Here is a 27,543-nt window from a genome sequence, read left to right as displayed (position 1 = left end):
AGTGTTAATTTTTTACTGATTTCAGGATTCACTTTTCTCAGACCCGTCTCACTCTTGGCTAAGCACATCAGTAAATGAAAGGACATTTTTCCCTCCTTTAAGTCCATTTCCATTTAAGCCTTACCCATCTCCCCATTTTTAGAGGTCATACAGAATTCACACTGCAATTCTCCAACTGAATATGCGTATAAACATCACCTGATAATTTGTCATTTCCTAATTCTGGGCATTTGTTGGTATTTGGCATAACACCAGTCATTTTAATTTCTTCAAAAATCTGTGGCTCAAAGAACTCTTCAGGTGATTGATCTGTACCCTCCCTTTTAGTACTTATTCTTCCTGCCTGTATTTTATTAGCATCTTGATTGTCTAGGGAGGGTGTTCTAACATTCACATCTACTCCCTCATCAATGATTTTATCTGTGCATGAGTTGTCTTTCTTAAATCTGTTTCTTTGTTCCTTTGGAATTTCATGTTCTTCTCATTTTCCTTTTTCATTTGTCCAAATTTCCAAAGTTTGAATCAATGCTAGGTTAAACCAAACCTCTTTTTTAGATGTGTTTGCAATTTCTGCCTCATGTTCATTTGCAGGTATTTTTGTTTTTAAATCATTAAACAGCTCAGGGTTATTATGCAAAACCGGATCTATCTTTTTATCATTGCAGGTGTCATGAATATTTAGTCACCTATTATCAGAAGCCACCAGGTCACTTCTATGACCTTCTGCCCCTTCATTTGATGGCTGTTTTTAAGCTGTACAGAGTTTTCCTAGTTGTTCAGCCAACATTTTTACTTAGGTATCGAGACACTGGAATCTTTCCATTTCTCTAGAATCTTCTCTTTGTGGCCTATGCCGATATTGGTTGTTCTCCCCCTGGTTAAATCTATTCTGGTATCTCTCAGGAGAGTGATTCCTATTTGAATTGTTTCTGAACTCTTGATTCATGTGGGGGTTGGAGCGGTGTGTACCTATTCTTTGGTTGTAATCCCCTGGTCGTGTTGATTGATTGTATTGACATGGAGCATAGTTCATATTCTGCCATGTGTCCTGTCTCTCATTTTGTGAGTACTGTCCCCTATGCTGATTCCCATTTTCAGTAAATCGATCCACATACCGTGGTCGGTCCTGGTTACCATATATCATGGTGTTGGGGTCAAATCTGCTCTGTGTCCCCAACGTCTGGTAGGGACTAATACTTTTTTGATCTTGATTTTGTCTCTGATTATTGTTCATGCCTGACATATCGGGTTGATATCCTGAGCTGTCTCTTAAGTACCTAGGGCTAATGTAACTCTCTCTATTACTAGGATCATGTGACTGAAACATCGGTGCCAAGAGCGGCAACCTCTGTGGAGTACCCCTCTGTTCGGGTGTCATATTATTTTTGCCTGGACTTGGAGCAGACTCAAGGGACATTTTAGCCAACCTGATCTCCATTACTGTTGCCGAGGATTCTTTAGATTTTGATCTTGTTTCTTTCATTTTATCGGCCTATCTGCCCTGACAGTAGAGCACTTCATAAAATGTTGTACTTTGATGTACAATCCGTTCAAGGGACTTCTCAGGATCAAACTCGTGGACTAACTGTGATATAATGTATTTCTGCAAGCTATAAAAATAGGCAGTTTTAAACTCTTTGGAATTGGGATTAAATGATACATCAAAACGTGAAAAAGCTCTTTTTAAGTCTTGAAGAAATTAGCGAGGTGACATATTTGGCCCAGCTGTGATTGTGTATGCAACTTTCTTTGCCTCCTCTAATGACTGGAATGGAGAAAAATTATGCCTAATCTCTTTTTCAAATTCTGCCCATGACATGTTCTCCTGTTCATTAAATCCCCCTGATGATGCTCGCTGTGGGAGCATCCAGAGTTAAGTGAAAGTATTGTCTGTATTATTCCTTGGGTATGTGTAGGGCTTTAAATATATCGTCCACCGCTTCTAAGTGGTCCTCTACACAGCACTCCCCTCCTTTTTTTGAATGGTTTGATCAGGGCCTTGATTGACTTCATTATCTTGATAGGGCTACTTGGCGCTATATCTGAAATTGCATTACTTTGTGGTTCAACCCTTGTCCCAGTGTATGGGATTGGTGGCAACTCCCTATGGGTGAGTTAAGAATTAGGTTGAACTTGGTTTTAACTAATGAAATATTGGGATGGTGTCTTAAAATTCCACGAGATCAGAGACTATGTCGCCACTATAAAACCCAGATCGAGACTTTAAAGCACTTGTGTGTGGCCTGTCCTAATTTGGAAAACCTAAGATCTCATTTTTTATCCGGGCTTTGTTACTCCTCCGAAGACGAGTTGTGGAGGAGGATTTTGAGCTGTAATGAATTAAGTTTGAGTATTCATGTTTTAGAATTTTTAAAGAACGCTGCAGTACTTTTATAGTAGGATGGAATGTTTGAATTTTTGTATGGATTTGAAAATATTCTAATTTTTGATAATATGTTTTGAAATCTGAATGTGAATTGTATTTGATCCGTTAAAATTTTGTATTCTGAAATACTGTGTTAAAAGTACTTTTATACTGTGAAACACAAAATAAAATAAAATAAAAAAAATAAAAATAAATAGGTGAGTCAAACCCCCCAAAGGTGCTGCAACCAAGCCCAGACACTGGCACAGCCACTGGGGTGCTATCTCCCTGTGTAGAAATGGAATTCACCTCAATCCCATTGAATGTGGTGCCCTGTCGCTTGTCTTGGAACCTGAAATCGCATATCTGCTGTTCCAAATCCTTGCACTTTTTAAGAAGTCAGTCTGCCTCCTTAAGCAAGTATGTATTCATCACCCATTTTATTAATCATATTTTGCATATGGCTCATTTGCATTTGACATTCATTAAACTCTTTGTCTCGCTTGTCCCTTTCTTGAAACATTTTAGCTATCTCTTGTTCAACAGTCTGAAGCTCACCTTCTTTCTCTAAATTCTCTCTTTGTAAAACCTGTATTTCTAAAATAGCCTCATCTTTATCTTGTCTAATGTGACCTACCAATCCTTTCAAGTGTTTTAATTCTTGCTCACTGTCCTCAAACAGTTTTGGTTTTCCTTTGAGACAATTGCGTGCCGAATTCTTTACACTTTGATTGCATGTCCTTTTGACATAGTTCCAGTTCTGCTCTTAACTTTTTCTCCTGCTCACTAGCTCTATCTAATTCGACTTTTAGTCTACCAATTAGCTTGGCATCATATTCTTGCAGTCGCAGAGACCTATTTAAAATGAACCATGTTTTGGCACATAACCGTATCAAACAGTCTTTCTCTGCAGATTTGTCAGCAGCATTTAATAATCTCAGAAGACAGACCTGAATTATGCTACACTCTTCAAAAATGTTGTCCAATGGTTCTTTCTGAACTTCCCCATAGATACGGTCATGCCACTCTGTGGCATTATTTGATGACCATGTTCCATGTGCATATAATTTTGCCTCCAAATATTTCACCACCTCCACAAACTTAAAAGCTGGCAGCTCCCCACACATGCAAAGGAGTTCTTGGCACTGGGTTTGCAAAGTGGCAAGGTCGTACGGAGAAAATCCTGACAATGAGAGTTTTGGACTTCACTGGCCTGGGTGAGTTAGTGCCAAGTGAGGAAAAAGAATGAATGGGATGACATAATTGGTTGGCAGTGCAGGGAGTTAAAAAAATGCTGCATGTTCATATTTCTCTATGTTTAAAATGCTGAACACCAAATTAGTTTATTTGCAATGTGCCTGTTTCTGTTGTCTTTTCTCTTTTGTAGGCGATACTGTGATATCATGTGGTAAGATGTATTTCTGTTTATAATTGTTATAATAATACAGAGTATACAAAAAAAACAAAGGCTGGGATTTTGGTGTCATTCATGCGTCTGTGAATCTTTTCTATACAGGGAAATCACAAGGGTTTGATGTTTATACCAGAGCGGTAAAGCATTTGCTAATTTACCACTGTAGCTAAAATAGCAAGAACGGAAAAGTGAATAGATACCTGCAAGGCAGGAAGGTGTGTGTAAGTGTTGTGAGTGATTCTTTGCATGCTGAAAAAAAGGCAGTTTCAGATGAGACACATAGATTACTGGATGTATATAAGCCAGTAATACCAGCCACAACCATAGGTGGCGTTTGGAATAAACTTATTGGGTTCTCTGAAATGTGATAGGTTTGGGGGTTCTCTACAGGCGACCAAAAGACAGTCTAACAGAGAGGAAATGTTTCTTTTATGATGGGGTTGTAGTATAAAAAAAACACGTTCACCACTATACCACAAAAATAAGGTAATTCTGAAAATACCACAAAGTAAGATACCACTAAAATTACCACCAACACAAACTAATATTATATTATCACCAAAATAGAGTAATACTGAACTATCTCTAAATGTAAGGCCAATTTACCACCAAAATATCACAGTAAGAAAATATCGCCAAATCCCAAATTTACCCCAATAAGACAAAACCTCCTACAGTGCTTGGTCTCACTCACACCACACCTAGTTTACTCACCATTAACAGCAATGTCTTGGAAATGTGACAAATACACTCAGGGTACCAGTGGCCAGGGATGAATATCGGTTTCTAAACCATGAATAAGTCCCACACCTCTAATTCACAGAAAGGAATCCAAACAGATTGGAAAACAAGCAAATTATAAACCTCCTTGTCCAATTTTGGTAATGTGGATGGAACGGCAGGCTTATCTCTGAAAGTTCTTGAGTCGTTGGTTAGTTGCAACAGAGCGAACATACAATTATTACCCAATGATAAAAGGGACTGTCCAGATAAGGTTGTATACAAATATCTACTTTATTATTATCACAACAGGCAGTTCTAGCACGACTACGAAATATAACCCACCCTGTATAGGAATGCAGAGGAAAGACAGTTTTGAAAAAGGAAAGGGGATGCACTGTGGATGCTGACCAGAGGGTAGTCTGCATTGGTAAATAATCACAACAGTTCAAGGATACTTGGCTTAAGCACAAAGGGAGCAATGGGTCTTAAAACTTCTCTAGGGGCCTTAGGAGAAGGACCATGGGGACGGTACCAAAATGTTCCTTGTGCTGTAGGTGTTCTTGGTGCTTGACAGGATCAAGCCCACCCTTCCTCCACTCTTTCTACTCCCACCCACCCTAACTTCATTCTCTAAACCCATCTCTGGTACCCCCATGCTACCTCCAACTAGAGAACAAGACCTGGGTGTGATCAGCAAAGATGTGGAAGAAGAAGCCAAAGGATTACATTTGTTTACTTGTGGATATTTTATATAGAGTGAAAAGGAGTGGGCACAAGACTGATCCTTATGGGAAACCTATGGGAAGAGGTATTGGGGAGGAGGTGTTGGAATTGTGTTGGAGTTCCAGGAAATGGAGGAAGGCGAGGCCTGGGCGATAAGAGGTTAACCATTTGAAAACAGTGACCTTAAAACCTATATAGGAAAGGGTATGAAGTATCAGTCATGGCAGAGAGTTCGAGTAGAATGAGGATGAAGGAGAGGGAGGCGTGGTGAGAAGAGGTACGAAAGCTGGAGATAGAAATGAGAGCACTTTATCTTGAGTGCAATTGGGGGCGCTGAACTGGAAGTCACTGGTACCAGCATGGCTGTTCACCATAAGAGTTGCCACTCCACTTATTCAGATATGCAACCATTATAGGCGTTGCCTGTGAGGAATTCAACTATCCACATACACCTTGAAGTGCATCAGTAGATGCCTCTCCACCATTAATCAGTGGATGGCACTTGGCTGCTTGATGTTAAACTCTATGAAAGATGTAATCTTCCATTTGAGCTTCAATTCCAACCACACTCTCCCTTCTCCCATCTCCTTTACTCTGGACCTCCTCACTCCATTATACAAAGTCCTCAACTCTTTGAAATGTTACTGGGGCCAGGAAAAACATCCTAAGTATTAGGAAAATCTGCCCACACCTTATGCACCACTCTGCCAAAATTATAATCTCCACAGTGATCCACAGAACACTTGACTACTGCCTCAGCCTGTTCTTGGGTCTCCTCCTATGTATTTGTATTTATTTGTATTTATTTCATTTGTATAGCGCACCAGGCCCAGGGGCAACTGGGCGCATCACTTAGTTACAACATGATAAGGCAGACACAGCAATAATTAGAGTAGTTACAGATATATAGTAACAGTAGGCAGACAAAGCAATTATAATTTACAAAAGTTACAGATATATAAAAGGCAGTTACATGGTGAACATCATAGCTAGACCTATATACAGAGAGCTGGGGCAGGTTGTTAGTGCCTGATGGGAGGAGTCTAGAGGAAGGGGGGTCTTGGGCAGACAGCCACGCTTTGGCTAAGGAAAGGAGGCTCTGCTTTTAGCGCATTGGGGAGCGTGTTCCATAATTTAGCTGCCATTACTGGGAAGCTGGTTCTGCCTGATCCTTGAAGGTTGAAACGTGGAATAACAAGGCAGTTGGTCTGAGCCACTCTACGGGGTCTGTTGGAGTTGTGGAGGGCAAATCTATTGGCCAGGTAGCAAGGTGCTTGGTCGTAAAGGCTTTTGTGAGTAAGGGCAAGAGTTTTAAGAGAGATACCTTGTGGGACTGAGAGCCATTGTATGTTGCATCTGGTGTCAGAAATGTATTGGCGCCTGGAGATATTAAGGGCTGCTCTAATAGCATTATTTTGGACATATTTAAGTTACAACGGTTGGTGCCCAGGTAGAGTGCATTACAATAATCAATTTTGGACAGCACAAAGTTCCTGCCCAGAGTGACGCAATTGGATGAGGAGAGAAAAGGGCGCTAGCTGTGATAAGCTTGCAGGTATATGCAGCTGCGGAGGAGACTGCATTGGTTTGTCTAGCCAAGGATAGGGTAGAGTCGATATAAATCCCTAAAGTTTTGGTGTCCTTGGCAGTTAAGATAGTATTGCCCTCAGTGGTGAAGGAATTGAATGCAGGGTAAAGTTTGGTACGTTTTTGGGGCGAGCCAAGAATGAGGAGCTCTGTCTTTTCATCATTTAAACAGAGTCCGTTTTGCGCCATCCAGGCTTGGATAACTTGGTAGATGGCATTCACGGAGAGAGAGTCAGCTGAGTAGTCACCTGAGATAGGGATTAGTATCTGGGTGTCATCAGCATAATTGGTGTAGGTGACACCCAGATAGTCCAAGATATCTAATAGAGGTTTTGTGAACACGTTATACAAAATGGGAGAAACACAAGAACCTTACGGCACACTGAAGGTGACAGGTGAGGGCTGGGCAGCTGCTAGTGGAGAAAAGACACGCATCGATCTATTGTCCAAAAAAGCACTGATCCAGGCTGTGGCTTTATCGGAGAAGTGTGCAGCTGATTTGAGATGATGACATAGTATTTGGTGATTGACGAGATCAAAGGCCGAAGAGAGGTCAAGGAGGAGTAGAAGAGCAAGTTTGCCCTTGTCTTTTAGGTCTTCGATCTGTGTTTTAAGATCGATAATGGCAGTTTCAGTGCCGTGGTGCGGTCGAAACTCAGATTGCCTTAGTCACAAGAGTTTGTTAGATTCAAGGTAATCTTGAATTTGTAGGTATGCGGCTCGGTCAAGGATTTTTAGTAGAAACGGGACCGTGGTGATGGGCCTGTAATTGGTGGGTATGCTGGTGTCCAATGTTGGTTTTTTCAAGAGAGTGATGACCCAAGCATCCTTCAGGTTGCCAGGTACGATCCCAGAGGTGAAGGAGGAATGAATGAGTGTGGTGATGAATGGGGCTAGGTCGTGAGATGCTTCCTTGATGATAGGCACCGGGCAGAGATCCCCTTGGCAATTAGAAGGTTTAAGGCTACTGATGATATTTTCCACTTCAGTAATAGAGAATGGAGAGAAGCTGAAAGGAGTCAGGGAGTCTGGGATGGAGTTGTTTATAATTGGAAGAGGATTAGGTTGCAGGTTAGATTGTAGACTAATTTGTTTATTATTAATTTTGACTTGGAGAGAGGCAATCTTGCCAAGGAGAGCATCTTGGATTTTAGTGCACCAAGTACTATCTTTTGTGCAAGTATCTGGTGCAGTGATAGGAGTTTCAAGTTCTTTTAGGATTCTGAAAAATTCTTTGGTGTTGGATTTGGCTTGCTCAATACATTTGTTGTAAGTGTCTTTTTTTGCCTGGAGTATAGCTTCCTTATAATTTAGGGTAGTAAGGTAGAGGCAAGATTTATTAGCTTTTCCAGTGAGTGTGATTCCGCAATTCGTTTTTCTTTGCGCAAAGTTCTAAGCTGGGGTGTGAACCAAGAGTTGAGGTGAGCTCGAGGTTTAGGTTTTCTCAGTTTAGATGGGGCGATGAAGTCTACGGCTTTTAGCATTGCGTGGCTAAAGTTGTCAACCAAGGCAGTGGGGTCAGAGCATGTAAGTACCTGATCATTAAGGACTGGTAGGATGAGAGGGAGAAGTCAGTCGTAGGTTATGTCACGTTTATTATGTGTGGCAATATCAGGTGCAACAGTTGGAGCGAGGCTAATAGATTTGGCAAGGATCTTAAAGGTAATTAAATTGTGGTCAGTCCACGCACAGGGTTGGTTGGATATGACATTGATTGGACAGTTGTGGTCGCTAACAATCAAGGATTCTGCCCTTGGAGTGTGTGGGTCTGTTAATGTGCTGCGTAAAGCCTGCATTCGTGAGCATGTAGTCGATTGTCAAGGCAGCAGTGTCATTAGGGTCGGTGAGGCCAAGGTTAAAGTCACCTAGTACCGTGATTTGGGAGTTAGTTTTAGTGTTTTGTGTGAAAATGTTGGAGAGGTCCTCAGCAAAAGTGGATAGCGGCCCTGGTGTCCGGTAGAGTAGATTAAATGTGATGGTGTGATTAGGGGTGAGGGCTAGTTTGGCTGTTAGCGCTTCCATAGAAGAGATTTGCTGGACAGAGGAGAGGTGGAAGTTTAGAGAATTTTATGGATGATAGCAATGCCACCACCTTTGGACTGATTTGTGTTGCGATCACGTCTGATAATGTTGTAACCTGTATGGATGGCAAGAGAGAATAATGGCCCAGAGGCTGAGTGAAGCCAGGTTTCAGTGATGGCCATGAAGTCAAGGTCATGGGTTAGGATGAGGTCAGACACTTCTAGTACGTGTGCAGTGAGGGATCTGACATTGATTAACGCTCCCTTAATGGTGTTGCTATCAGGGAGGTTGGATTCGGTGTGGGTGAAAGTGGCAAGGGTGTGGTCCTGACGGTAGTCTGAGGGTGTTTATTGTGTCGCATATGGTGGTGAGAGGCGTGAGTGAGTCATGAGCCAAGTCTGGCGTTTCTCATGGTGAGAGGGCAAGGTTGGTTTGGAGTGGGTCTGGAGGCAAAGTGTTGGAGCCATAAGGCCGGGTTATTAAGGTATGGGTTGGTATAGTGAGAGGTAGTGGGCATGGTTATAGTGTTATGATGGTAAGGGTGCGGAATCAGGTCTGTGGTGTAATTAAGTACGGACCCTACAGAGTAGAATGTAAGGTAGAGTGTGATAGGCAATGTTAATGCAAATAGGTTGGGGAAGGGAGGCTGATGCGGGTGAAAGGCTATTGGAGGAGGGAGCATATTGGCAAATGACACTAGTCCTAAATACAGATGCCTGCATGAAATGCAGAGGGTGATTATGTGCAAGGGAACCTAACACACAGTTCAACTGGAGTAAAGCTATAGCGTAAGCGCATAGGTTGAACTTCAGTAGCAGTAGGCTTGGGTCCTGAACAATCAGAGTGGCGATATAAGCATACAAGTAGGTAACTGTTACTAAGTATATTGCATTTCCCCATATGCCATACTCAAACAAAGAAGGTACAGATTATAATTGGCAGGTGGAGGCAGGTGTGGCGGAATTACTGAACTGTTTCTGCTATGTAACGTTATTGTGCGGGCAGTAGATATACAGCAGAAGTAACTTGCGTGCAGATGTTGGTGAAACTATCACCAAGGAGACAGGTAACAAGTGTGTTGCCCAATATAGAGTGCAGTAAATAATGCGGAGTAAAGCGGTCAACAGCAATGTCTCTGAATTCGTAAGAAACAGTACAGATATGCACGAGCAGGGAGCACATGGGGGTCTCACCGTGCAGTAGATGAGGATGGCAGAGATCAAACACGCAAGCGGGCGTGTGTGCAGCCCTGTTCCGGGACAAAGTTAAAAGGACTGAGCGCAACCGGCTGCACGGCACGCTCGGTCAGCTCCGTCAGCAGGGGAGCCTTCTTTCTTGGCCTTACTTCGGCAAGCTGGCTCTCGCTTGACGGTAGCTCGTGGTTGGCTAAGAGTGAGCAGCCAATCATAGCGAGGCTATGCAGGGAAGTCAGGCAGCCTTGGCGGACAGAGAGCACTCTGTGCGGTGGCCATCTTAAGATAGCGCATCCCACAATAAACAGAGGTAGATGAGCCGTGGGCACCAGTTAAATCCGAAACTAGAAGCAGGGTGCAAGATTCAGCAGATGTATAAGCATATATTGCTTATTAGAGCGCTTAATGGCTCTCGTAACGGCAGAGCGAAGGGGGAGCTGTGGGCTGCTGATCATGAGCCTCCAGCTTACCTCCTCGTCATGGCCGTGATGCGCAGATGGAAAAGGGGTCCAGAAGCATGTGGCGACGCTAGGGAGCTCCTGCTCCTAGGGAGAGGCTCCAGGGGACCCAGCTCCATCAGCAAGGGAACCTTCTTTCTTGGCCTTACTTCGCAGGCCGGCTCTCGCCTGACGGTAGCTCGTGGTTGGCTAAGAGTATGCAGCCAATCATAGCGAGGCTATGCAGGGAAGTCAGGCAGCCTCGGCGGACAGAGTCAGGTGCTGGGAGCACTCGGTGCGGCGGCCATCTTACGATAGTGCATCCCACAATAAACAGAGGTAGATGAGCCGCGGGCACCAGTTAAATCCGAAACCAGAAGCAGGGTGCAGGATTCAGAAGATGTATTAGCATATATTTCTTATTAGAGCACTTAATGGTTCTTGTGATGGCGGAGCGAAGGGGGAGCTGTGGGCAGCTGATCATGAGCCTGCAGTTTACCTCCTTGTCATGGCCATGATGCGCAGATGGAAATGAGGTCCAGAAGCATGTGGCGATGCTGGGGAGCTCCTGCTCCTAGGGAGAGGCTCCAGGGGACTCAGCTCCATCAGCAGACTATGGTCTTTTGCTTCCCTTGACAAAGTACGCAGCTTTGCGAGGGGCCCCGTTAATGACCTAGATGCTCTACCACCTCAGCCTATCATCACCACATCAGGTGGCGCTGTGACAGAATGCCATCTGGCGTGGGTGTGAACGCCCTGGCTTTTATTGACTTTTATTAAATAATACAATGATATTGATAATTCTGTTTCTGAAAGGGGAGTCTTAACCAGTCTCCCATTTCATAAAGCTCCATGCCAAAAGCAAAGTGCGCGCATTTGCCCTTACTGGTCCAGTCTTCTGACAACTGCAGCACCTGCTCTTCAGGGACACAGTGCAGGTTCAAAGGTCATATGTGAATTCCTTGCAGCTGATGTTACCCAAAGTCACTGGAGACAGACATGACATTTTAACTTCTTCACCTCTGACTCACAATGTAATACCTTTGGCTTTATCAGTATGGTGGGAGGTTAATCTCTAAGAATAAGTCATACCTGGTTATGGTATGGTGACTTGTAAGTGTCAACTCTGTGAGAACAACCTAGCTTTGTGAGGGCATTGGGTATTTACATCAGTCTGGCGCCTTGTGTGACTATAGGCAGTATGGTCTCTACCCTTGACTTCCCAGGAGGAAGGGTAACAACATCTCTCAGGCCACACAACTCTGACCAGGATATGTCCTGAGAACACGGCTTCGAAAGGGGCCCATGCATAACAAATGCCAGGAGCATACCGGAGTGTTGCACACAAAAAGTGCCTTTGAAGACTGCCGGTTGGGGAAGGGGTTGTAGTTAGAATAGCCAGAGAGAACAACGTGGATATGAGAAGGGTTACACCACCTTGCTTTTCTGTGGGGTTCTCTTTACTTCCTGTCCCCATCATTTCCTGTGGAACAAGGCATTCAGAGTTTGATGCAAGAAGGAAAGGGTCACTTGCTACAGCTACAGAGATTGGACAACTTAGAGCAGTTTTGCTTTTGTCCACTCCCCATTGACAATTTGCCATTCTAAGGAAGGGCAGGAAGGCATGAAGACAAGAAGAATTAATTGAACCCATGTTGTGTGTACAGTCCCTTCCAAAGTCCTCGAACAGTAATGTGAAGATAGCTGGCACCCAAGGCAAAGAAGAGCTCTGCCGCTAACCAACCCAAGGAACAGTGGGGTTGACTGTTGTTTGGACCAACTGCCCCTCTGCCAGCTGCATTGTAACCATGCACAACACTGAATGTAAAGGATCCCCTTTCGCTGCCAGCCAAGCTCTTTGATATGATATGATGGTTTATTTATTTAGCGCCTATACACAATGTGGTTCAAAGCGCTTCATGACAAGTGATGGAACAAGGGAAAATACAAAACATTCTTACAGGTCATGAGCAACAAGAATGTGAAAAAAAACGATCATACTTGGCCTAGTGACATTTGAGATAGCGCAAGTGCTAAAACACAAATGTGTCCTTGACCTCTTAGCATAATGCTGCTAAGAGGTCAAGGAGCACCACAAGGCACGTATGACAAGCATTGATGATGTTAAGGGCATCATTGCTCACCTTGATGGTAGCCGTTTCCATGCTGCATCTAGGTATGAAGCCAAATTGCTAGGGCTGAAGGAGGTTGTTGGCTGTGATGTGTTGTATGGGTTGCATTGCTAATGCTTTCCCAGGGATCATACTAGGAAGGGAAGATGGATGATGGGGCAGTAGTTGCTGCAGTCATAGAGGTCTAGTATTACTTGCTTGAGTAGCAGGATGATTTGTCCTGTCTTGAGGGTCAAGGAGAAGGTGCCTTGAGTGAGGGAGCTGTTTAGGATTTCCAGATAAGGGAGGAGTGCTTCAGATGGAAGGGTCTTGAGTACGGAGGCAGGAAGGATGTCTTCCATGTATGATGTGGCCTTGAGGGATGCTAGGGCGGCAGTAAGGTCTCCCATAGTGCGTTTCTTCAAAGTTGTCCAGGTACTGTCAGTTGGGGCATACGTGTCTTTTTTCTAACGGATCATGCTGATCTTGTTGATGAAGAAAGAGCTGATCTCGATAGATTCTTCGCCGGAGTGCTGTATGCGTGAATCAGGCAGAGGATTGGTTCAATGCTCAATGGCATTGAAGAGGGCCTTAATTTCATAGTTGGCCATCGCTAAGGTGTTTTGGGAGTAGTTGGCCTTGGCAGTGGTTGTAAGTTGCCTGCGTGTAGCACAGTGTTCCATTAGCAGGGCAAGGTTAGATATGCGGCAGAATTTTCACTAAGTCTTTCCTTGTTTTCTGATGGTTCTTTTGTTGATGATTAAGTTCTTGAGTGTGCCTTGGTGGTGCAGGTTTAGGCTTTAGGGTTCGTTATTTTACTGGGGAATGGCGGTTGATGATGGTTGTGAGGGTGGTGTTGAGTGTGGAGGACTGCGTATGTAGGGCAAAGGGCCAGCAAGACAAGAAGGCACCAGAAGATTAGCAGTGATTGACAGCGAGGTGGTGCTTAGGTCACATGACCTAGGTCCATTCATACCAGCTCACCAACTGCTTGGTTAAACATACATCAACACAAACCATGTAGAATCATACTGTCACCAAGGATGTGCACTGTACAATACCACTTTCCATGAGATTACAACTCATTACTTGAGCAGCTACTATAGTGATTGTCTAATTCCAAACAAGATAACTGCCATAAAAAGTCAGCTGTCTTGGAAATCTTACAGATCAAGTTAATTCAGACTCCAAAAATATAATGCAGCTGTGATGAATTGCCATCTGAAAGGGGGTCAAAGGCCTGGCTTTTTTGATTTTTATTAATGATGCAAGTATTTCCATCATTCCATCTCTGAAAGGGTAATCTGCTGATTAGAGTCCCTCTTTCATATTCTCCTTGCCAAAAGCATCGTATGTATCTGTGTCCTGCTGAACCAGTATCCTGATTTGCAGAACTAAGGGCCTCATCAGGAGTCTGGGGGTATGCCGGCAGTAATACCGCCGGGAAACCAACAGCACAAATAGCGTTACCGCTACTCGGTCTGGCACTATTAGTAATTGTGCCGGTGGTAATAGCACTGAAAATGGCCAAAAACAGGTGGTATGGGGACATTGTTACCTCCAGCAAAAACTGGAGGTAAAAATCCCACTTACTGCCGACTCATGATTGGGCCAACCCTTAACTGTGGCGTTTGTAGTGTTACCGCCGCATTTAAGGGCTAAGGCCCAACTCATGATGAGGCCCTAATACTACAGCTATGCCTCGGTTAAGACATGGTACATGGTATTATTTATGATCATTACAGCCACATCCAATTTGATATCATACACGCGTCAACTCTTTTGAGTCAGGCAAAGCTGTGAAAGATTCAAGCCAAGCTTTGGGGGATTGCCTCTCTCTCTTTGTTCCTATGTAAGGGCAGGTAATACCTGCTCCCCATGGATAGCTACTCCACAGGAGACTGGCCTTGCAAAAGGAATGAAAGGGCAGACCCCTTTACAAATGGCTAGGCCACGCACCGGGGTTCTGCATTTCTAAAGGCTTTTGATTCTATGGAAAGGGGCAGGGTTAGTGTAGGTGGGAAGTGCCGTGTACGGTTTGGGGACGATTCTGCCACCTTGTTTCACTCAGCCTCTCCTTCTTGTCCCATACACTTCTTGTAGCAGAAAACACTTTGTATCTTATGTTGGAAGGGCAAAGTCCACTCATTTTAAGAGCAAGGAATAGGCCCCTTAAGCAGACTAGCTTCAGTCCAATCACCTAAGGGCTTTCACCTTTAATAGAAGGGGTCTCACACAACTTTGTTGAATCATCTCTGGAATCAAACACTAGCTAAGAGAGAGCAGTCCTTTCTAAAGTCCTCTATTTGTGAGGAGAAGGCAGGCGTTCCAAGGCAAAGGCAGGCTCTATTTCTTACTCAACCCCAGGGACCAATACGGGTGAACTCTGCTGCTGGACCAAGACTCCATCTCTGTCAACCACATGTTGCCTGGGACCTCACTGTGTTGCACAAACCCTGAAGGTGTGTGCCAGCCTCCCCCACATTTGGGAGCCAGAGAAAAGGACATACCTTGGCCAGTGAGAAACTAGAAGTGGGACTCACAGGCCATGAAAGCCTAAACAGCGAAGATCCCTCTGTTTTCTATGCCAATTCACTGTGAGCCATGATTCAAGCTTGTTCGACATTGAGTGCACCCCTAGGATCCTTTGAAGTGACCTCTGAGCCTCTCCATCAAAACGACTCACCTGCGCATCCTAGTACCAGTTCACCCACCTTCGAACCTCGACTGCTAACCAAACCTGTTGACCAACTGATCCATACCGCTTGAGTGGACGCTTCAACCACAGCTACCTTCCCTTCGACCATGGCTTGATGCCAGCTTTCCATTGCTACTGATGCATCCTTGAACGGAAAGGAAGTGCAAAAGCCACAGAGAAGCCTGGTTTGACGATGTCAAACTGGTAAGAAATTTGCAAAGTTATTTTTGACTGATATATGCCTTCCTGGTCCATCCTTGGGGCTGCGAGACTGAATAGGTCACATAAATCCCTTTGCAAGCTCAAGACATATCCTTTTGAACTTTGTTGACTTTTAATTAACTTGTATCCCATGTGTCATTACCCAGAGTGCTGCATCTATTCTACTTTTGCATAATCTGTGTTCGTTCTACTGGGATGGGCTTTAGAGTGTTTTCTACATTGTTATTGTTGAACATGGTGTGTTTGATTAAAATATACCTTCTTATGAACCTTGTGTCCACATTCCTTTATTTTGGACTGTTATATTTCGCTGCTTGTGTTGCTACTGAAACACATTCACACCCCTCTTGAGAGAATTGCGTTCTCTCTGCCCATTTTACCAGAAAACGAAGGAGGTATATCTCTTAACTGTGGCTGTTTTACCTTTACGATTGTGTAGCAGTGTGAGGGCTGAGTGGGTGTTTTAGCCTCTACTCATCCTTGTACTTCTGCACAGCAGAATCCCAATTTGTCACAGTAGCTATTTCCCAAAGTTGAGACACTGCAGTAATCGGGTACCACTTAAGATGGCTGACAATGTATATTGACATATAGAAGAAAAACAAACCTGGTGGAAGTTGCATATGCATTAATGGCTACGACAGCACCAAATGTCCAAATGATATAGAACATATTGCCAGTCCATCGGCCATCCAGCATTGATTTTAAGCAGCCAAAGAGGGCTACATGTAATCCAGAGCGAGAATGTTTTGAAGGCAGAATACACAATGGGCCTCATTACGAATTTGGTGGTGTTCTGGTAGTAAATCCTCTGGAATACAAACAAACAGAATTACTTTTGCCACTTGGTCCGGCGGATTTACTGTCGGTTTACAAGTAGTGGTAGGAGAAGTTGGTCCACATTTTTCGGAGTTAATAGCACTCCGTGGGGATTTAAGCGGTTATCAGTGAGTCAAATGAATTGGGAATCAGATACAGACCCACAAAAGCCGCACTTAACGTGTATTCACAACATTTCAAAGTAGCTTACAGATTTTACATTTGACTTAACCATAACTCCCTAGAGTTTTGGGTGAGTCCAATAAATTGGGGACAGATGCACACCCCAGACTTTTATGAACCCACTTAAGTTACACGTGAATATTCCAGGTGTTGTTATTGGATATGATGTGTAAAAGTGAATGTAGGTTCATGTAAAAATGTTGCATCCATTTCATAAGAAGTGAAATTAGATGAAAAGACATTTTGAAGTGAGAGAAAAACGCATGGCCACTTTTTTCTTTTCATGGTTTCCTTCTCTCACAATGTGTGCGTTACTTCATAGCAAGTTACTCCATGTCCAAATTCCAATATTGGTTGTAAGTGGAGCTTTTTGTGAGTCAGAGGTAGCTCACATTTACTTTCTAACTAGTAAATTCCACCTGCTTTCTATTGCTACCACACTTGAGAGTAATTTACACCTACAGAAACAAGTACCAACATAGGGATTCTTTGGGAATCGGTCCTATGTGTCCTTTGTTGGTGTAGACTTTTTGTGGGATATTGATTATTTGTTCCATGTCAGAAAGCATTGCCTTTCATGAACCATTGATTCTGCGCGCCAATGAAAGTGGCTGTTAAATGTTTGTGCACCAGTGCTGGGCCCATGGGGTTTTCACTTCCCTTTGCCTTCTGGTGCAGATTAAGATATGACAAGATGTCTAATGCGTAGGTTTCCACAGGAAACCAACAGTTATTTCACTCTCAAAGTAATTATTTCAACCTGCTCTGTGGTCTCATTAATAGCTATTTTTTACAGTGGAAAACTAGTGCTGTACAGCGTAAAATTATGTAGCTGTCAAAGAGTACAGTTACCACATTGCCTCACCTCTTGCATATGATTCCTATGGATCCAACGCAAAGGATTTGGGGGCTCCATTTTATTTACCCAAAACAACATCTTAATGGTAATTTGTTAACTGTAAAACATCAAAAAACATCTGACATTCATTTGGGAGATGAGGATATTGTTGATGAGAAAATGTGTTTATTTACTGTGGTCAGCTTTTTGTGCGCTTGTATCCAGTCATAGTTGAGTGATTTGCACTCAATTATGGCATAAAAATACAATTATTTACGTAGAATAGCAGATTAGTGATCAATTGGGTCTAAATAATCATCGTTGTTAGGAGCTTTGCACCTTTGAGTGACTTGACACATGGTCACAAAGTGGCACGCGCCTTCTTTTCTGGTCACAGTTGAATTGTGTCTAGGACATTGTATTTTGTTTAGCGTGGAATGGTATTTTGTCTAATGTGGATTGTGTCCAATATAGCGCCTAGAAACACTCGTGTACAGGCGCGTTATAAATGCCATATCATATATACGTCATATATAGTTCAGTTCACTTGTAAATCACTATTGCATTTATGTATGCACTTTGTGCCTTTTCATAGAGGGAGCCAAGGATTCATGAATGTGCAGCCTGGTCTGTCCTATCATCCTTTCCACCATCTCCCACAACAGTGAACTTGACATGACAAGAACTCTCATCCATGACCATATTCCCATCGAAAGAGAATAAAATGTGAGAATAGCAGATTCAAATTTGTGCATACAGCCCATGTGCACATGCTCGAAGTCTGCCTCCGACAATCTGTAACATACAATCCAGGTCAGGAATATATAATGCAATGACTAGTAAACTTCCATATTGAAATCCAAATTAAAGTTGTGCAAAACTAAAAATGATTACCACCCAAAACACAAAGGCATGACCACTCTCCAAAGCAAAGGAATGTAATGGTCGTCTCTGGTAAAGAAGTGTGAACCTTGGAATTTGATAGCAATCACTGCCAAAAGTGGCATCTCAGACATTAAAGGCAGTGGAGGGGCACCTCACCAGCCAGTTTGATTCACAAGTGCTGAGCAGGCCTACTATACCTAAATGATCCTGAGCTGGGCGCACCCTTACTGGACTGTGCTGCTGTGTTCATTAATTAGCACATGATGCAATTCTATCGTGTGATGGAGCGCAATGGTCACTCAGTCACATTAAGGCCTTTTGCCGCTCGTGTCTCATCATAGAGGCAGTTCTGTTTGCTCCAGAGAATACTAGAAGGAAGGGCACAGGTTGTGCAGGCACAGCAGTAACTTGAGTTAGAGTCTTGACTGGGCAAAGGGTGGTGACCACCTTCTTTCTGCTTCTTGTGCTTTACCCACCAGTACCAATCACAAAAAAAGAGGATCCCAAATCTAATTCCAGCCTGTATTAGAAAATACCTGAAAATTGAACAAGCAATATATAATCTTTTGAGTGCATTTAAATGCACATTTTTTGAAAGAAAATGTTTATGTGCAAATGATATTTGGAAAAAAACAATTTCAATCACGAATAGTCAATGGATAAATGTATAAATATACATTTTGGCATCACATCAATAGCCAAACATCCCCTGTGACAAACAGACATAACATATAAGACCAGGCAGACAACACATCCATTACACAAAAAATGAAAATGTGCAAACATCGCAATAAGTACAACTATACAAAAGACTTCCTAATGTGCAATCCAGGCACTGATTAAATGTATGAACCATGTGCCCTTTATTCAAAGAGCCCGGCAGCATGTGAAGCTCTACAAAGTCCCAAGAATGACGAAAGATAAAACATATCCAGGGAATCAATTCCTCCTAGGCCAACGCGAGTTTCGGCTGTTTTTTTTCCTTTCTTTATCCAGCCTTCCTCAGGGTAAATTTCTGTCTGTCACAGTGAGAATACAAAGTTGGTTCGGCAAAATTAACCAGAACAAATACACTTGTTATATTGCATGCCTGCTCATGCACTAATGGGCCCAAAATGGGCATTTTAAAAAGAAAAAAGAAATTCAGGGGACTAAGGCCTTACTTTCTTAAACAAGGACTTAATTTGAAGTGGCACAACAACCATTCTAAGTGGATTAGTAGAGATCACCATCCAGTCACTCCGAAGTGCATCGTCAATCAGAAAGTACAAAGATGATGTAAACTAATGTGAAACCACAGTCCATTGTTGAATGGACTAATGTAACATTGTTTCACTGCGAGCAACATTAAGGTGTGGCCTTGTTTGGGCCAAGCGCAAGTACGCCTGCATAGACGTATACGCGGACATGAATCACTGGATCACTCAGCTCAATAACAGGTAGTGACTGTCGGCCATCTTGACTGACCTAAAAAACGTCAAACACAAAGTTTTAACTGGACTGAATTATAACAGACACTTGAGCCTACACCCAAGCCGTGACTAACCCATGGGTGTGGTAAGTGTCAATTTAAAAGTGTAGGTGGACACCAACATTGGACCATTCCACTCTCCCACCGGGTCATGTTCATCAGCCATGTTGGATATCCACCATAGACTGGGTTTATGCAATCCCCGGGGCTGTAATATGACTATAATGAAAGACTCACATCCGTAGGGGGAACCAATTCCCATATGAGGCCCCCTTGGAAATGGGGGAGAAAATGAACAAACAGTCCCTCTTATTGGTAGCTCTAGGCAGGATGGCAGATCACTGAAGGTCCTCATTAAGACTGGTTTCATGGGTTCTTAACTGGTGAATACAGATGTGTTCTAGTCTGAACAACCTGTTTTCATAGAAAAGTTCCTGTCTGGTTTTAATTTCTCTATGACCATCCAACTGACATCACAATCATTGTGGTTCTTGTCAATAAAATGTTGTATCAAAGGTGCTGATGGTGTTCAATCACTTATTCTGCAATGATGCCCATTGGTTCTGATGGGAACCTTGCGTTTTGCCATGTCTATATAAATCAAAGAACATATAGATGACATAGGATGAATTACAGTTTGTAAATGTCTTTAGAGTCCATTTAAAAGACCTGTATGTGGACACAGTGTTCTTGATGGTATATGCCCATATGCTGCACATCCCACATGGGCGATGACCTACCAATGGGGCCCTTTGGGATTGCGAAGCAGCTTGTATGGTGTTTTGAGCCATGTTATAACATTAACCTGTAAATCGGGAATATACTAACCTGTCCCTGAGGTTCTTCCCTCTTTTGAGAGCAATCAGATGAAAGTTGGTGGAGGATCCTGTACTAGTAACTAAATTCCAATACTTTTTAATGAGTTTCCTGATTCAAGAGGTGAATTTAGAAAAGGTAGTTAGATATGATGTGATATGATATGATATTTTATTTGTATTGCACTCGTACACAAGTGTTTCAGAGCGCGACTAGGCAAGGGAGGGGAACAGGGGAGAACACAACACAACAACGATCTTACTAGGCCCAGTGACATTGAGCACACGCAAGTGCATGGGAATGAGAAAAGGGAAAAAGTGCATGGAAGTGGGAGAGTGGAAAGTGCGGAGCAGAAGAGAGCAGATAAATAATAATAAATAATAAATAAATAGAAAATGGGGGCAATAAACAGTGGTAGTGCAGCCAGCAAGTGGCAAGTGCTGTGCTTAAGGCAGCAGACTGGGTAAGTCTGATAAGTGCAGACAAAGAAGAAAAATGGGGGGGGGGCTGTAAGGGTACAGATACAGTTCCCTGTGCAAGGAGGGGCCGGGAGGCAGTGCAGGTGGGTGGCAGGATGAGCAGGTACCTGGGCCCAGGGGACAGAGAGTGACCAGGTGCACAGTGCCAATAGAGAGCAGATCAGCAGGGGAGAGGGGGAGCGAAGGCAGAAGCAAAGACGAAGGTCTTGAGGATCTTCCAGAACCGGAGATGGTTTTCCTCAAGTTTTTGATTGGCTGGGATGCTGTTCCAGAGGGAGGCCCCAGCCGAAGATAGAGATCTACCCCCAGCTTGTTTCTTTGAAAAACAATTGACCTGGAGGGAGCAAGAGGTAGAAGAGCGAAGAGCTTGAGAGGGGAGGTATTTGCGGAGGGATAGATGAAGGTATTTTGGACCGAGGCCCCAGAAAGCCTTGTGGACAATGCAGAGGGTTTTGAATTTAATCCTTGCATCCACTGGGAGCCAATGGAGAAATTTCAGGGCTGGAGAGATACAATCCCAGGGCTTACGGCCAAGGACAGACTCACAGTCCTGTTCTCGATAAGTTGCAGAGGGCGGAGAGTAGAGGCAGGTAGATTTAGAAAGAGGCTGTTGCAATAGTCCACCCTAGAGAGAACAAGAGCTTGTGAGACAGTGAGCTTTTAAGGGAAGGAGAAGAAAGGCAGATACACAAATATGTTATCAGATGAAATGATATGGCATTTATAATGCGCCTATACACAAGTGTTTCAAGGCGTGACCAGGCAACGGAGGGGGAACAGAAGGAGGACAAAGAGAATGATCTTACTAAGCCAGGTGACATTGAGATTGTTCAAGTACAGGGGAGTGGGGAAGGGAAAAGTGTGGGAGGTAAGAGGGAGGGGAGTAGTGCAATACATAGGATCAACAATGAAGAATAAATAAAATAAATAAAACAATAAGTAAAAGTGCGGCCAGCTTTTGGCAAGTGCAGTGGTAAGTGCAGACATTGAGTGTCAGGGTCTGGGGGGCTGTAGTGATACAGAAACAGCCCCCAAGTGCAGGGGTTGCCCGGGAGGCAGTGCAGGAGTGCAGCTGGTGGGGGAGGGGACATGGGCCCGAGATCAGAGGGTAGCCAAATGACCAGTGCAGTTTCAGTCAGGAGTTCAGCAGGGGAGAGGAGGAGAGAAAGCAGAAGCAAAGAGGAAGGTCTTGAGTTGCCTCCAGAACTGGAGATGGTTCTCCTCAAGTTTCAGGGAGGCAGGGAGGCTGTTCCAGAGGGAGGCCCCAGCAGAAGAAAGAGATCTACCACCAACTCATTGCTTGGAGAAGTGACTGACCCTGAAGGAATTGGAGGGGGATGAGCGAAGAGCTCAGAAGGAAGATATTTTGGAAGAAAGAGTTGGAGGTATTGAGTCCCTAGAAGGCCTTGTGGACAATGCTTAGGGTTTTGAACTTAATCCTTGCAGCCACTGGGAGCCACTGCAGAGATTTCAGTCCTGGAGGAATACGATCCCTGGGCTTAGGGCCAAGGACAAGTCTCGCAATCCTGTTCTGGAAGAGTTGCAGAGGGCAGAGTGTAGAAGCAGGCAGATTTAGAAAGGGGCGGTTGCAGTACTCCAGCCTAGAGAGAAACAGAGTTCTGGAGACAGTCAGTTTCTGGGGGAAGGAGAGGAAAGGAAGAATATGTCTGAGGACGTGCAGTTGGTAGTGTGACTTCTGAGAGACGTCAGAGATGTGAGGAGAGAAGGAAAGAGTAGAGTCGCAGATGACCCTGAGGTTTTTAGCCTCACAGGTGGGAGAAGGAAGAGGGCCAAGAGAGGCCAACCAGTGTCATGATGCCTACCCCCGGACCACCAGGACAGGCCTAGCATCCCCAGGAGCAGGCATCATGCCCTCGGGTAAAAGCCCAGCGGCCCCTAATAGGGGCTCTTTGGACTTTGTCCTGGTGCCTTTGGCGCCAGGCTCATGTTGGACATCAGTCCTGGCGCCATAGGCGCCAGGCTCATAAAAGAAGGTGTTTGGTGCACTTACCTGACGCAGACCATGCTGCATGAAGCCTCAAGCCAAATGAGGCTTAGGAGGGACTATTTTATCAAAGGAACTATTTTACTTGGGTGGGGACCGTGGAAGAATACTTACCTGGAACTTCTTCCAAGGCTATTTAAACCACACCCGGACTGCCACACGTGCTTCGCGTTGCTCTGCATCTAGCAGCTGAACGCTCACCGTGCCTGCTCCTGCATCTTGCCTCCAGCCATGCCCACCTCGATCTTGAGATACCTGAAAGGAAGGAAGGGAAGAGAAAAGGTGAAAACCAAGAACTTAATCTAATTTCCTACCTGTCTCCGGAATCATCACGCCAGCGATCCTAAAGATAGACATTCTTTAAAAACATCGCACTACTTGTAGCAGCGCCGCACATCACTCACCTGCCTCGTGAGCTCTTCACTATCCATCGCGACCTTCTGGGCATTCCGCCACATCTCTGCACCTGCAGGGGAGAAGAAGAGACAAAAGGTGAGCAGGAGGAACAAATGAGGAAAGCCTGATTTTCCGTCACAAGACTTACCTGGCCATATTTGACGGAACCGCTCCTCATTTCGGGTCAGCGCCACTTCTTGGCCTGGTACCGCACCCCAGCCCCTAAGGGAAAAAAAGAAAGACATTACTAGAGGGATTCAAAGACATTTAAAGGGATCATTTTATCACAAACTCACCTGAGTTTATCTCTGGCAATATCCCTCGAAGCATCACTTCCAGTCTGCACCTGAAAATAAGGACAGATCGCAGGTTAAGAAAAGCAAACAAAGAGAAGACTCTACTCTGGAACCTTTTAAACTGCATACTTACGGCATTTCGCCTTTCGAAACCAGTGAAGTAACTGGTCAAATATCCGCCCCTGCACCAGAAGCAGGATGGAGAGCTCATCCATTCAAACATTAAGGTGAGCCTTGATTGGGGATTTCGGAGGTGGTCAGAGAAGAGCAAAGGGGAGGTGGGAAGCAATCACAATACTCTGCAGTCAGTTAATCCCCTTTCTCCACCTACAGAAAGATTTTTCTACGGGCCAGACAAGCCAGATTTGGGGGTCCAGTTCAGTCGGTGTTTCGAATCCTGCGCATCACACTTGAAGAGGTCACAGCAATCCAGACCAGGTCAGCGCCTCCGTGGGAGCCAGGTGAGCGTTACAACCAGAGAGCAACGGGAAAGGAGGGAGCAGGTGTGCCATTGAGGAGATTCTCAGTCTTACTGGCATTAAGGCAGGGATCATTAGCGGCACACCACTCCTGGATAGCGGGACAGACAGTCAGACATGAGAGAAGGAGAAGAGGTGGCGGGAGGGAGCCTGAAAATGAGCTGAGTGTTGTCTGCATAGCATTGAAAGTTGGGGCAGAGAGTGCCAATGTGGTGGGCAAGAAGTGCCAGGTATTGGTTGAACAGCCCGGGAGCGCGGTTAGACCCCTGGGGAGCATCACAGGTATAGATAAAGATAGAGGAGAGGAAAGACCCAAGTTGGACCTCAGAGGGTCGATCGGAGAGGAAAGAGATCAGCCAAGCCAGGGCCTGATCGTGATACCCAGGTGATCACGGAGACAGTGAGCAGGATGGCATGGTTAGGCAGAAGAGAGTTCAAGTAAGATGAGGACATAGGGGGTATTGGAGTCAATGTTGGAGAGCATGTCTTCACAGAGGTTCAGGAGAGCAATTTCCATGCTTCTGGCAGCTCTGAAGCCAGACTGATGGTCATGGAGACAACCAACCAATTCAGTGTAAAGATTAAGCTGGGAGATGGCCAGGTTTTCCAGGAGCTTGCACAGGAAAGGAGTGATGGAGACTGGGCGGTAGTTAGCAGGGCAGGAGGGGCTGGCTGATGGTTGTTTAAGAAGAGGTTGGACAAGGGAGTGCCTCAGGGGGGAAGGGAAGACTCCAGTGACAATGGAGTGGTTGCAGAAGTCAGCCAAAGCAGGAGCCAGTGTGTCAATGTGGTCCTTAATGGTGTTTGAGGAACAGGGGAGAACCTGCTTTGACAAGACTTTCATAGATCAGACTTGTCTAGAAACTTTGTCTAGGGAGAACAGGGGGAAGTCAGAGAAGGTGGGAGTAGGGGTGGCCACAGAAGGGACAGAGGAAGAGAGGAGCATAGAGGGAGGAGGAGGAGAGCAAGAGAGAGAGGACAGGATGTCCTGAGTTTTAGAGATGAAATGAGAGGCCAGGGCCGTGCAGAGGGCTTGGGAGGGGACAGAAGAGGTAAAGACTGCAGCAGGATTGGCCAGCTCCTTGCAGATTCGAAAGAGTTCGGTTGAGTTGTTGGATGCCGTAGAGACATGGGCTTGGATGAGGGCTCTCTTCTAGGTATGGACAGAGAGCCTGTATTGCCTTTGGAGCAGGCAGCAGGACAGTTTGTCAGAGGATGTACAGGAAGCATGCCATTTCCTCTCAGCCACCCTGCCCTTGCGTTTAAGGGTGATCAGGTCTGAGTCGTAACAGGAGTTGCACTTATGTTTGGGCTTCAAGCAGATCCTCACGACAGGGGCAAGAACATCAAGAGTATCAGATATAGCAGAGTGGAGCATAGAAAGGTCTGTGTCAAGGTGTGAGTCAGCCGAAGGAGGAGGGGGGGTGAGAAAGTGGCAGCAAAAGCCTCAACTGACACACCCTTCATGGGTAGGATAACCGAGATGGTAGGTGGCAGTGCTGGAGTTGGCTTGGCCTGAGGGGAGGAGAGAGCAAGCTGGGAGAAAAGGAGAACGTGATCACTCCAAGAGAGAGGAGTGGTGAGAGGGGAAGGTCTGTAGAGATCAGAACATCCAGAGTGTGCCCTGCAGAGTGAGTCAGGCCAGAGGGGAGGATAGAGAGTGAGAGAGAGTCGCAGAGGTCACGAAATAGTCTAGAGGAGGGGACAGGAAGCATCAAGGTGGATGTTAAAGTCTCCAAGAAGGAGGAGTTGAGTGGTCGAGACCAGGAGGGAAGAGGAGAGGTCGGCCCACTCAGAGAGGAAGGAGGAGATCTGACCAGTTGGCCGATAGATGGAAGCCACAGTGAGGGAGTGGCCAGGAGAGAGAGAGAGCCTGCAGGCGAGGCATTCAGAAGAGGAGTAGGCCTCCGTAGGTATGAAAGAGGCAAGAATCCACTCAGGGAAGATCAGGGCTACACCCCCCCGGAACGATTGGACCTGGGCGCGGAAAGGATCTTGTAGCCGTCACAGAGGAGAGTGTCAAATATCATGACAGAGCTAGCCGTGAACCATGTCTCAGTGAGACCAAGGATATTGAGGTCAAGTTCTTTGACGAGGCGGCAGATGTCACAGGATTGTTTGACAGCTGAGCACAAGTTGAGAGTGGAAATATGGAGAAGGTTGTCATCTTTGAAAGACTCCGGGGAGCGGTACAAATCAGAGGTACACCCTGCGGAAGTGAAGAAGAAGAGGAAGGAGGAGAGGGCAAGGTAGCTAAGGAGTAGACAGCAGGGGGAGGCAAGGAAGCCATGGAGAGAAGAGAGGGACAGCAGGAGAAGAAAGGAAACTGATGAGGCGTGGGAAGCATATATCAACGAGGAGAAGGTTAGCCCGAGGGCCTTGGACCAAGACAGTACCATTCAGGTAAACATTAATGACGACCTTAGAAGAGTGGAAGAAGGCCAGGAGGGCCTCAATCCAGGTCCCACCATTAATGGGAGAAGAACAGAAAAGAGAAAGCACAGAGACCATTTGGAGAATCCATAAGTCTGGCGAGGGAATGACAAAGAGGATGTTGTGAAAGTTTGCCTGGAGGAAGCACTGGTATAGGTGTCAGTGACAGGGAGGCCTGGGTTGGAGACCAGTTTGTCCTTTTTAAACTTCTTCCTACCATATTTAGTGACGAGAGCAGGATAGTCGATAGAGAAGCAGTTAGAAAAGATAGGAGAAACAGAGAGCACCATAGAGTAGGTTGGGAGAAGAGAGAAGAGGAAGGGGTGGGAGTGGGGGCAGGGAGAACACTAGCAGATGAGATAAAGAAACGAGACAATAGTAGGTAACTGAACAAGACAAAAGTAGCTCAAACAATAGTAGAGCAGTTAGCTAGATGAATGCTTTGCTGAGAAGGCAAACTCAAAGAATAGCACTACTTTCACAAGGTGGCTTAAACACCAGAGACAACACACCTAGGTCCGAGAGTCTGGCATAGAGGGAAAAAGGCTTGGGTTTCACAATGCAATTAAATATGTTCACAATGCAATAATGCAATTAAATACTTCCTGTTGACATCATTCCTGCCCTGTTTAGGTTGAACAAGGGTATTCCGATTAGTAGAACAAGCCGTCTTGGCTGCATGTTTCAATAACCTCTTGGGGAAATTTCTTTGAGACGGATTCTGAACAAGAACGTTCGCTTGATTCTCATAATCCTCAAAAAAAGTGCAATTACGTCTACTATGGAGGAATTGACTATAGGGCAACTTGCCTCTTAATGCCTTAGGGTTCTGGCTGGAATACAGTAACTATGTGTTACGATCTGTGATAATGCATCTGTGTCATGATTGCAAGTGAGCGTCAAGGTAGGATTGCATTGGTTAAGCCAAGCCAGAAATTCTTGTACCCA

The sequence above is a fragment of the Ambystoma mexicanum genome, chromosome 11 (genome assembly GCF_040938575.1).
Source record: "Ambystoma mexicanum isolate Mex_15411 chromosome 11, UKY_AmexF1_1, whole genome shotgun sequence".
Classification (NCBI taxonomy): domain Eukaryota; kingdom Metazoa; phylum Chordata; class Amphibia; order Caudata; family Ambystomatidae; genus Ambystoma; species Ambystoma mexicanum.
This window is presented reverse-complemented; position numbering follows the sequence as displayed.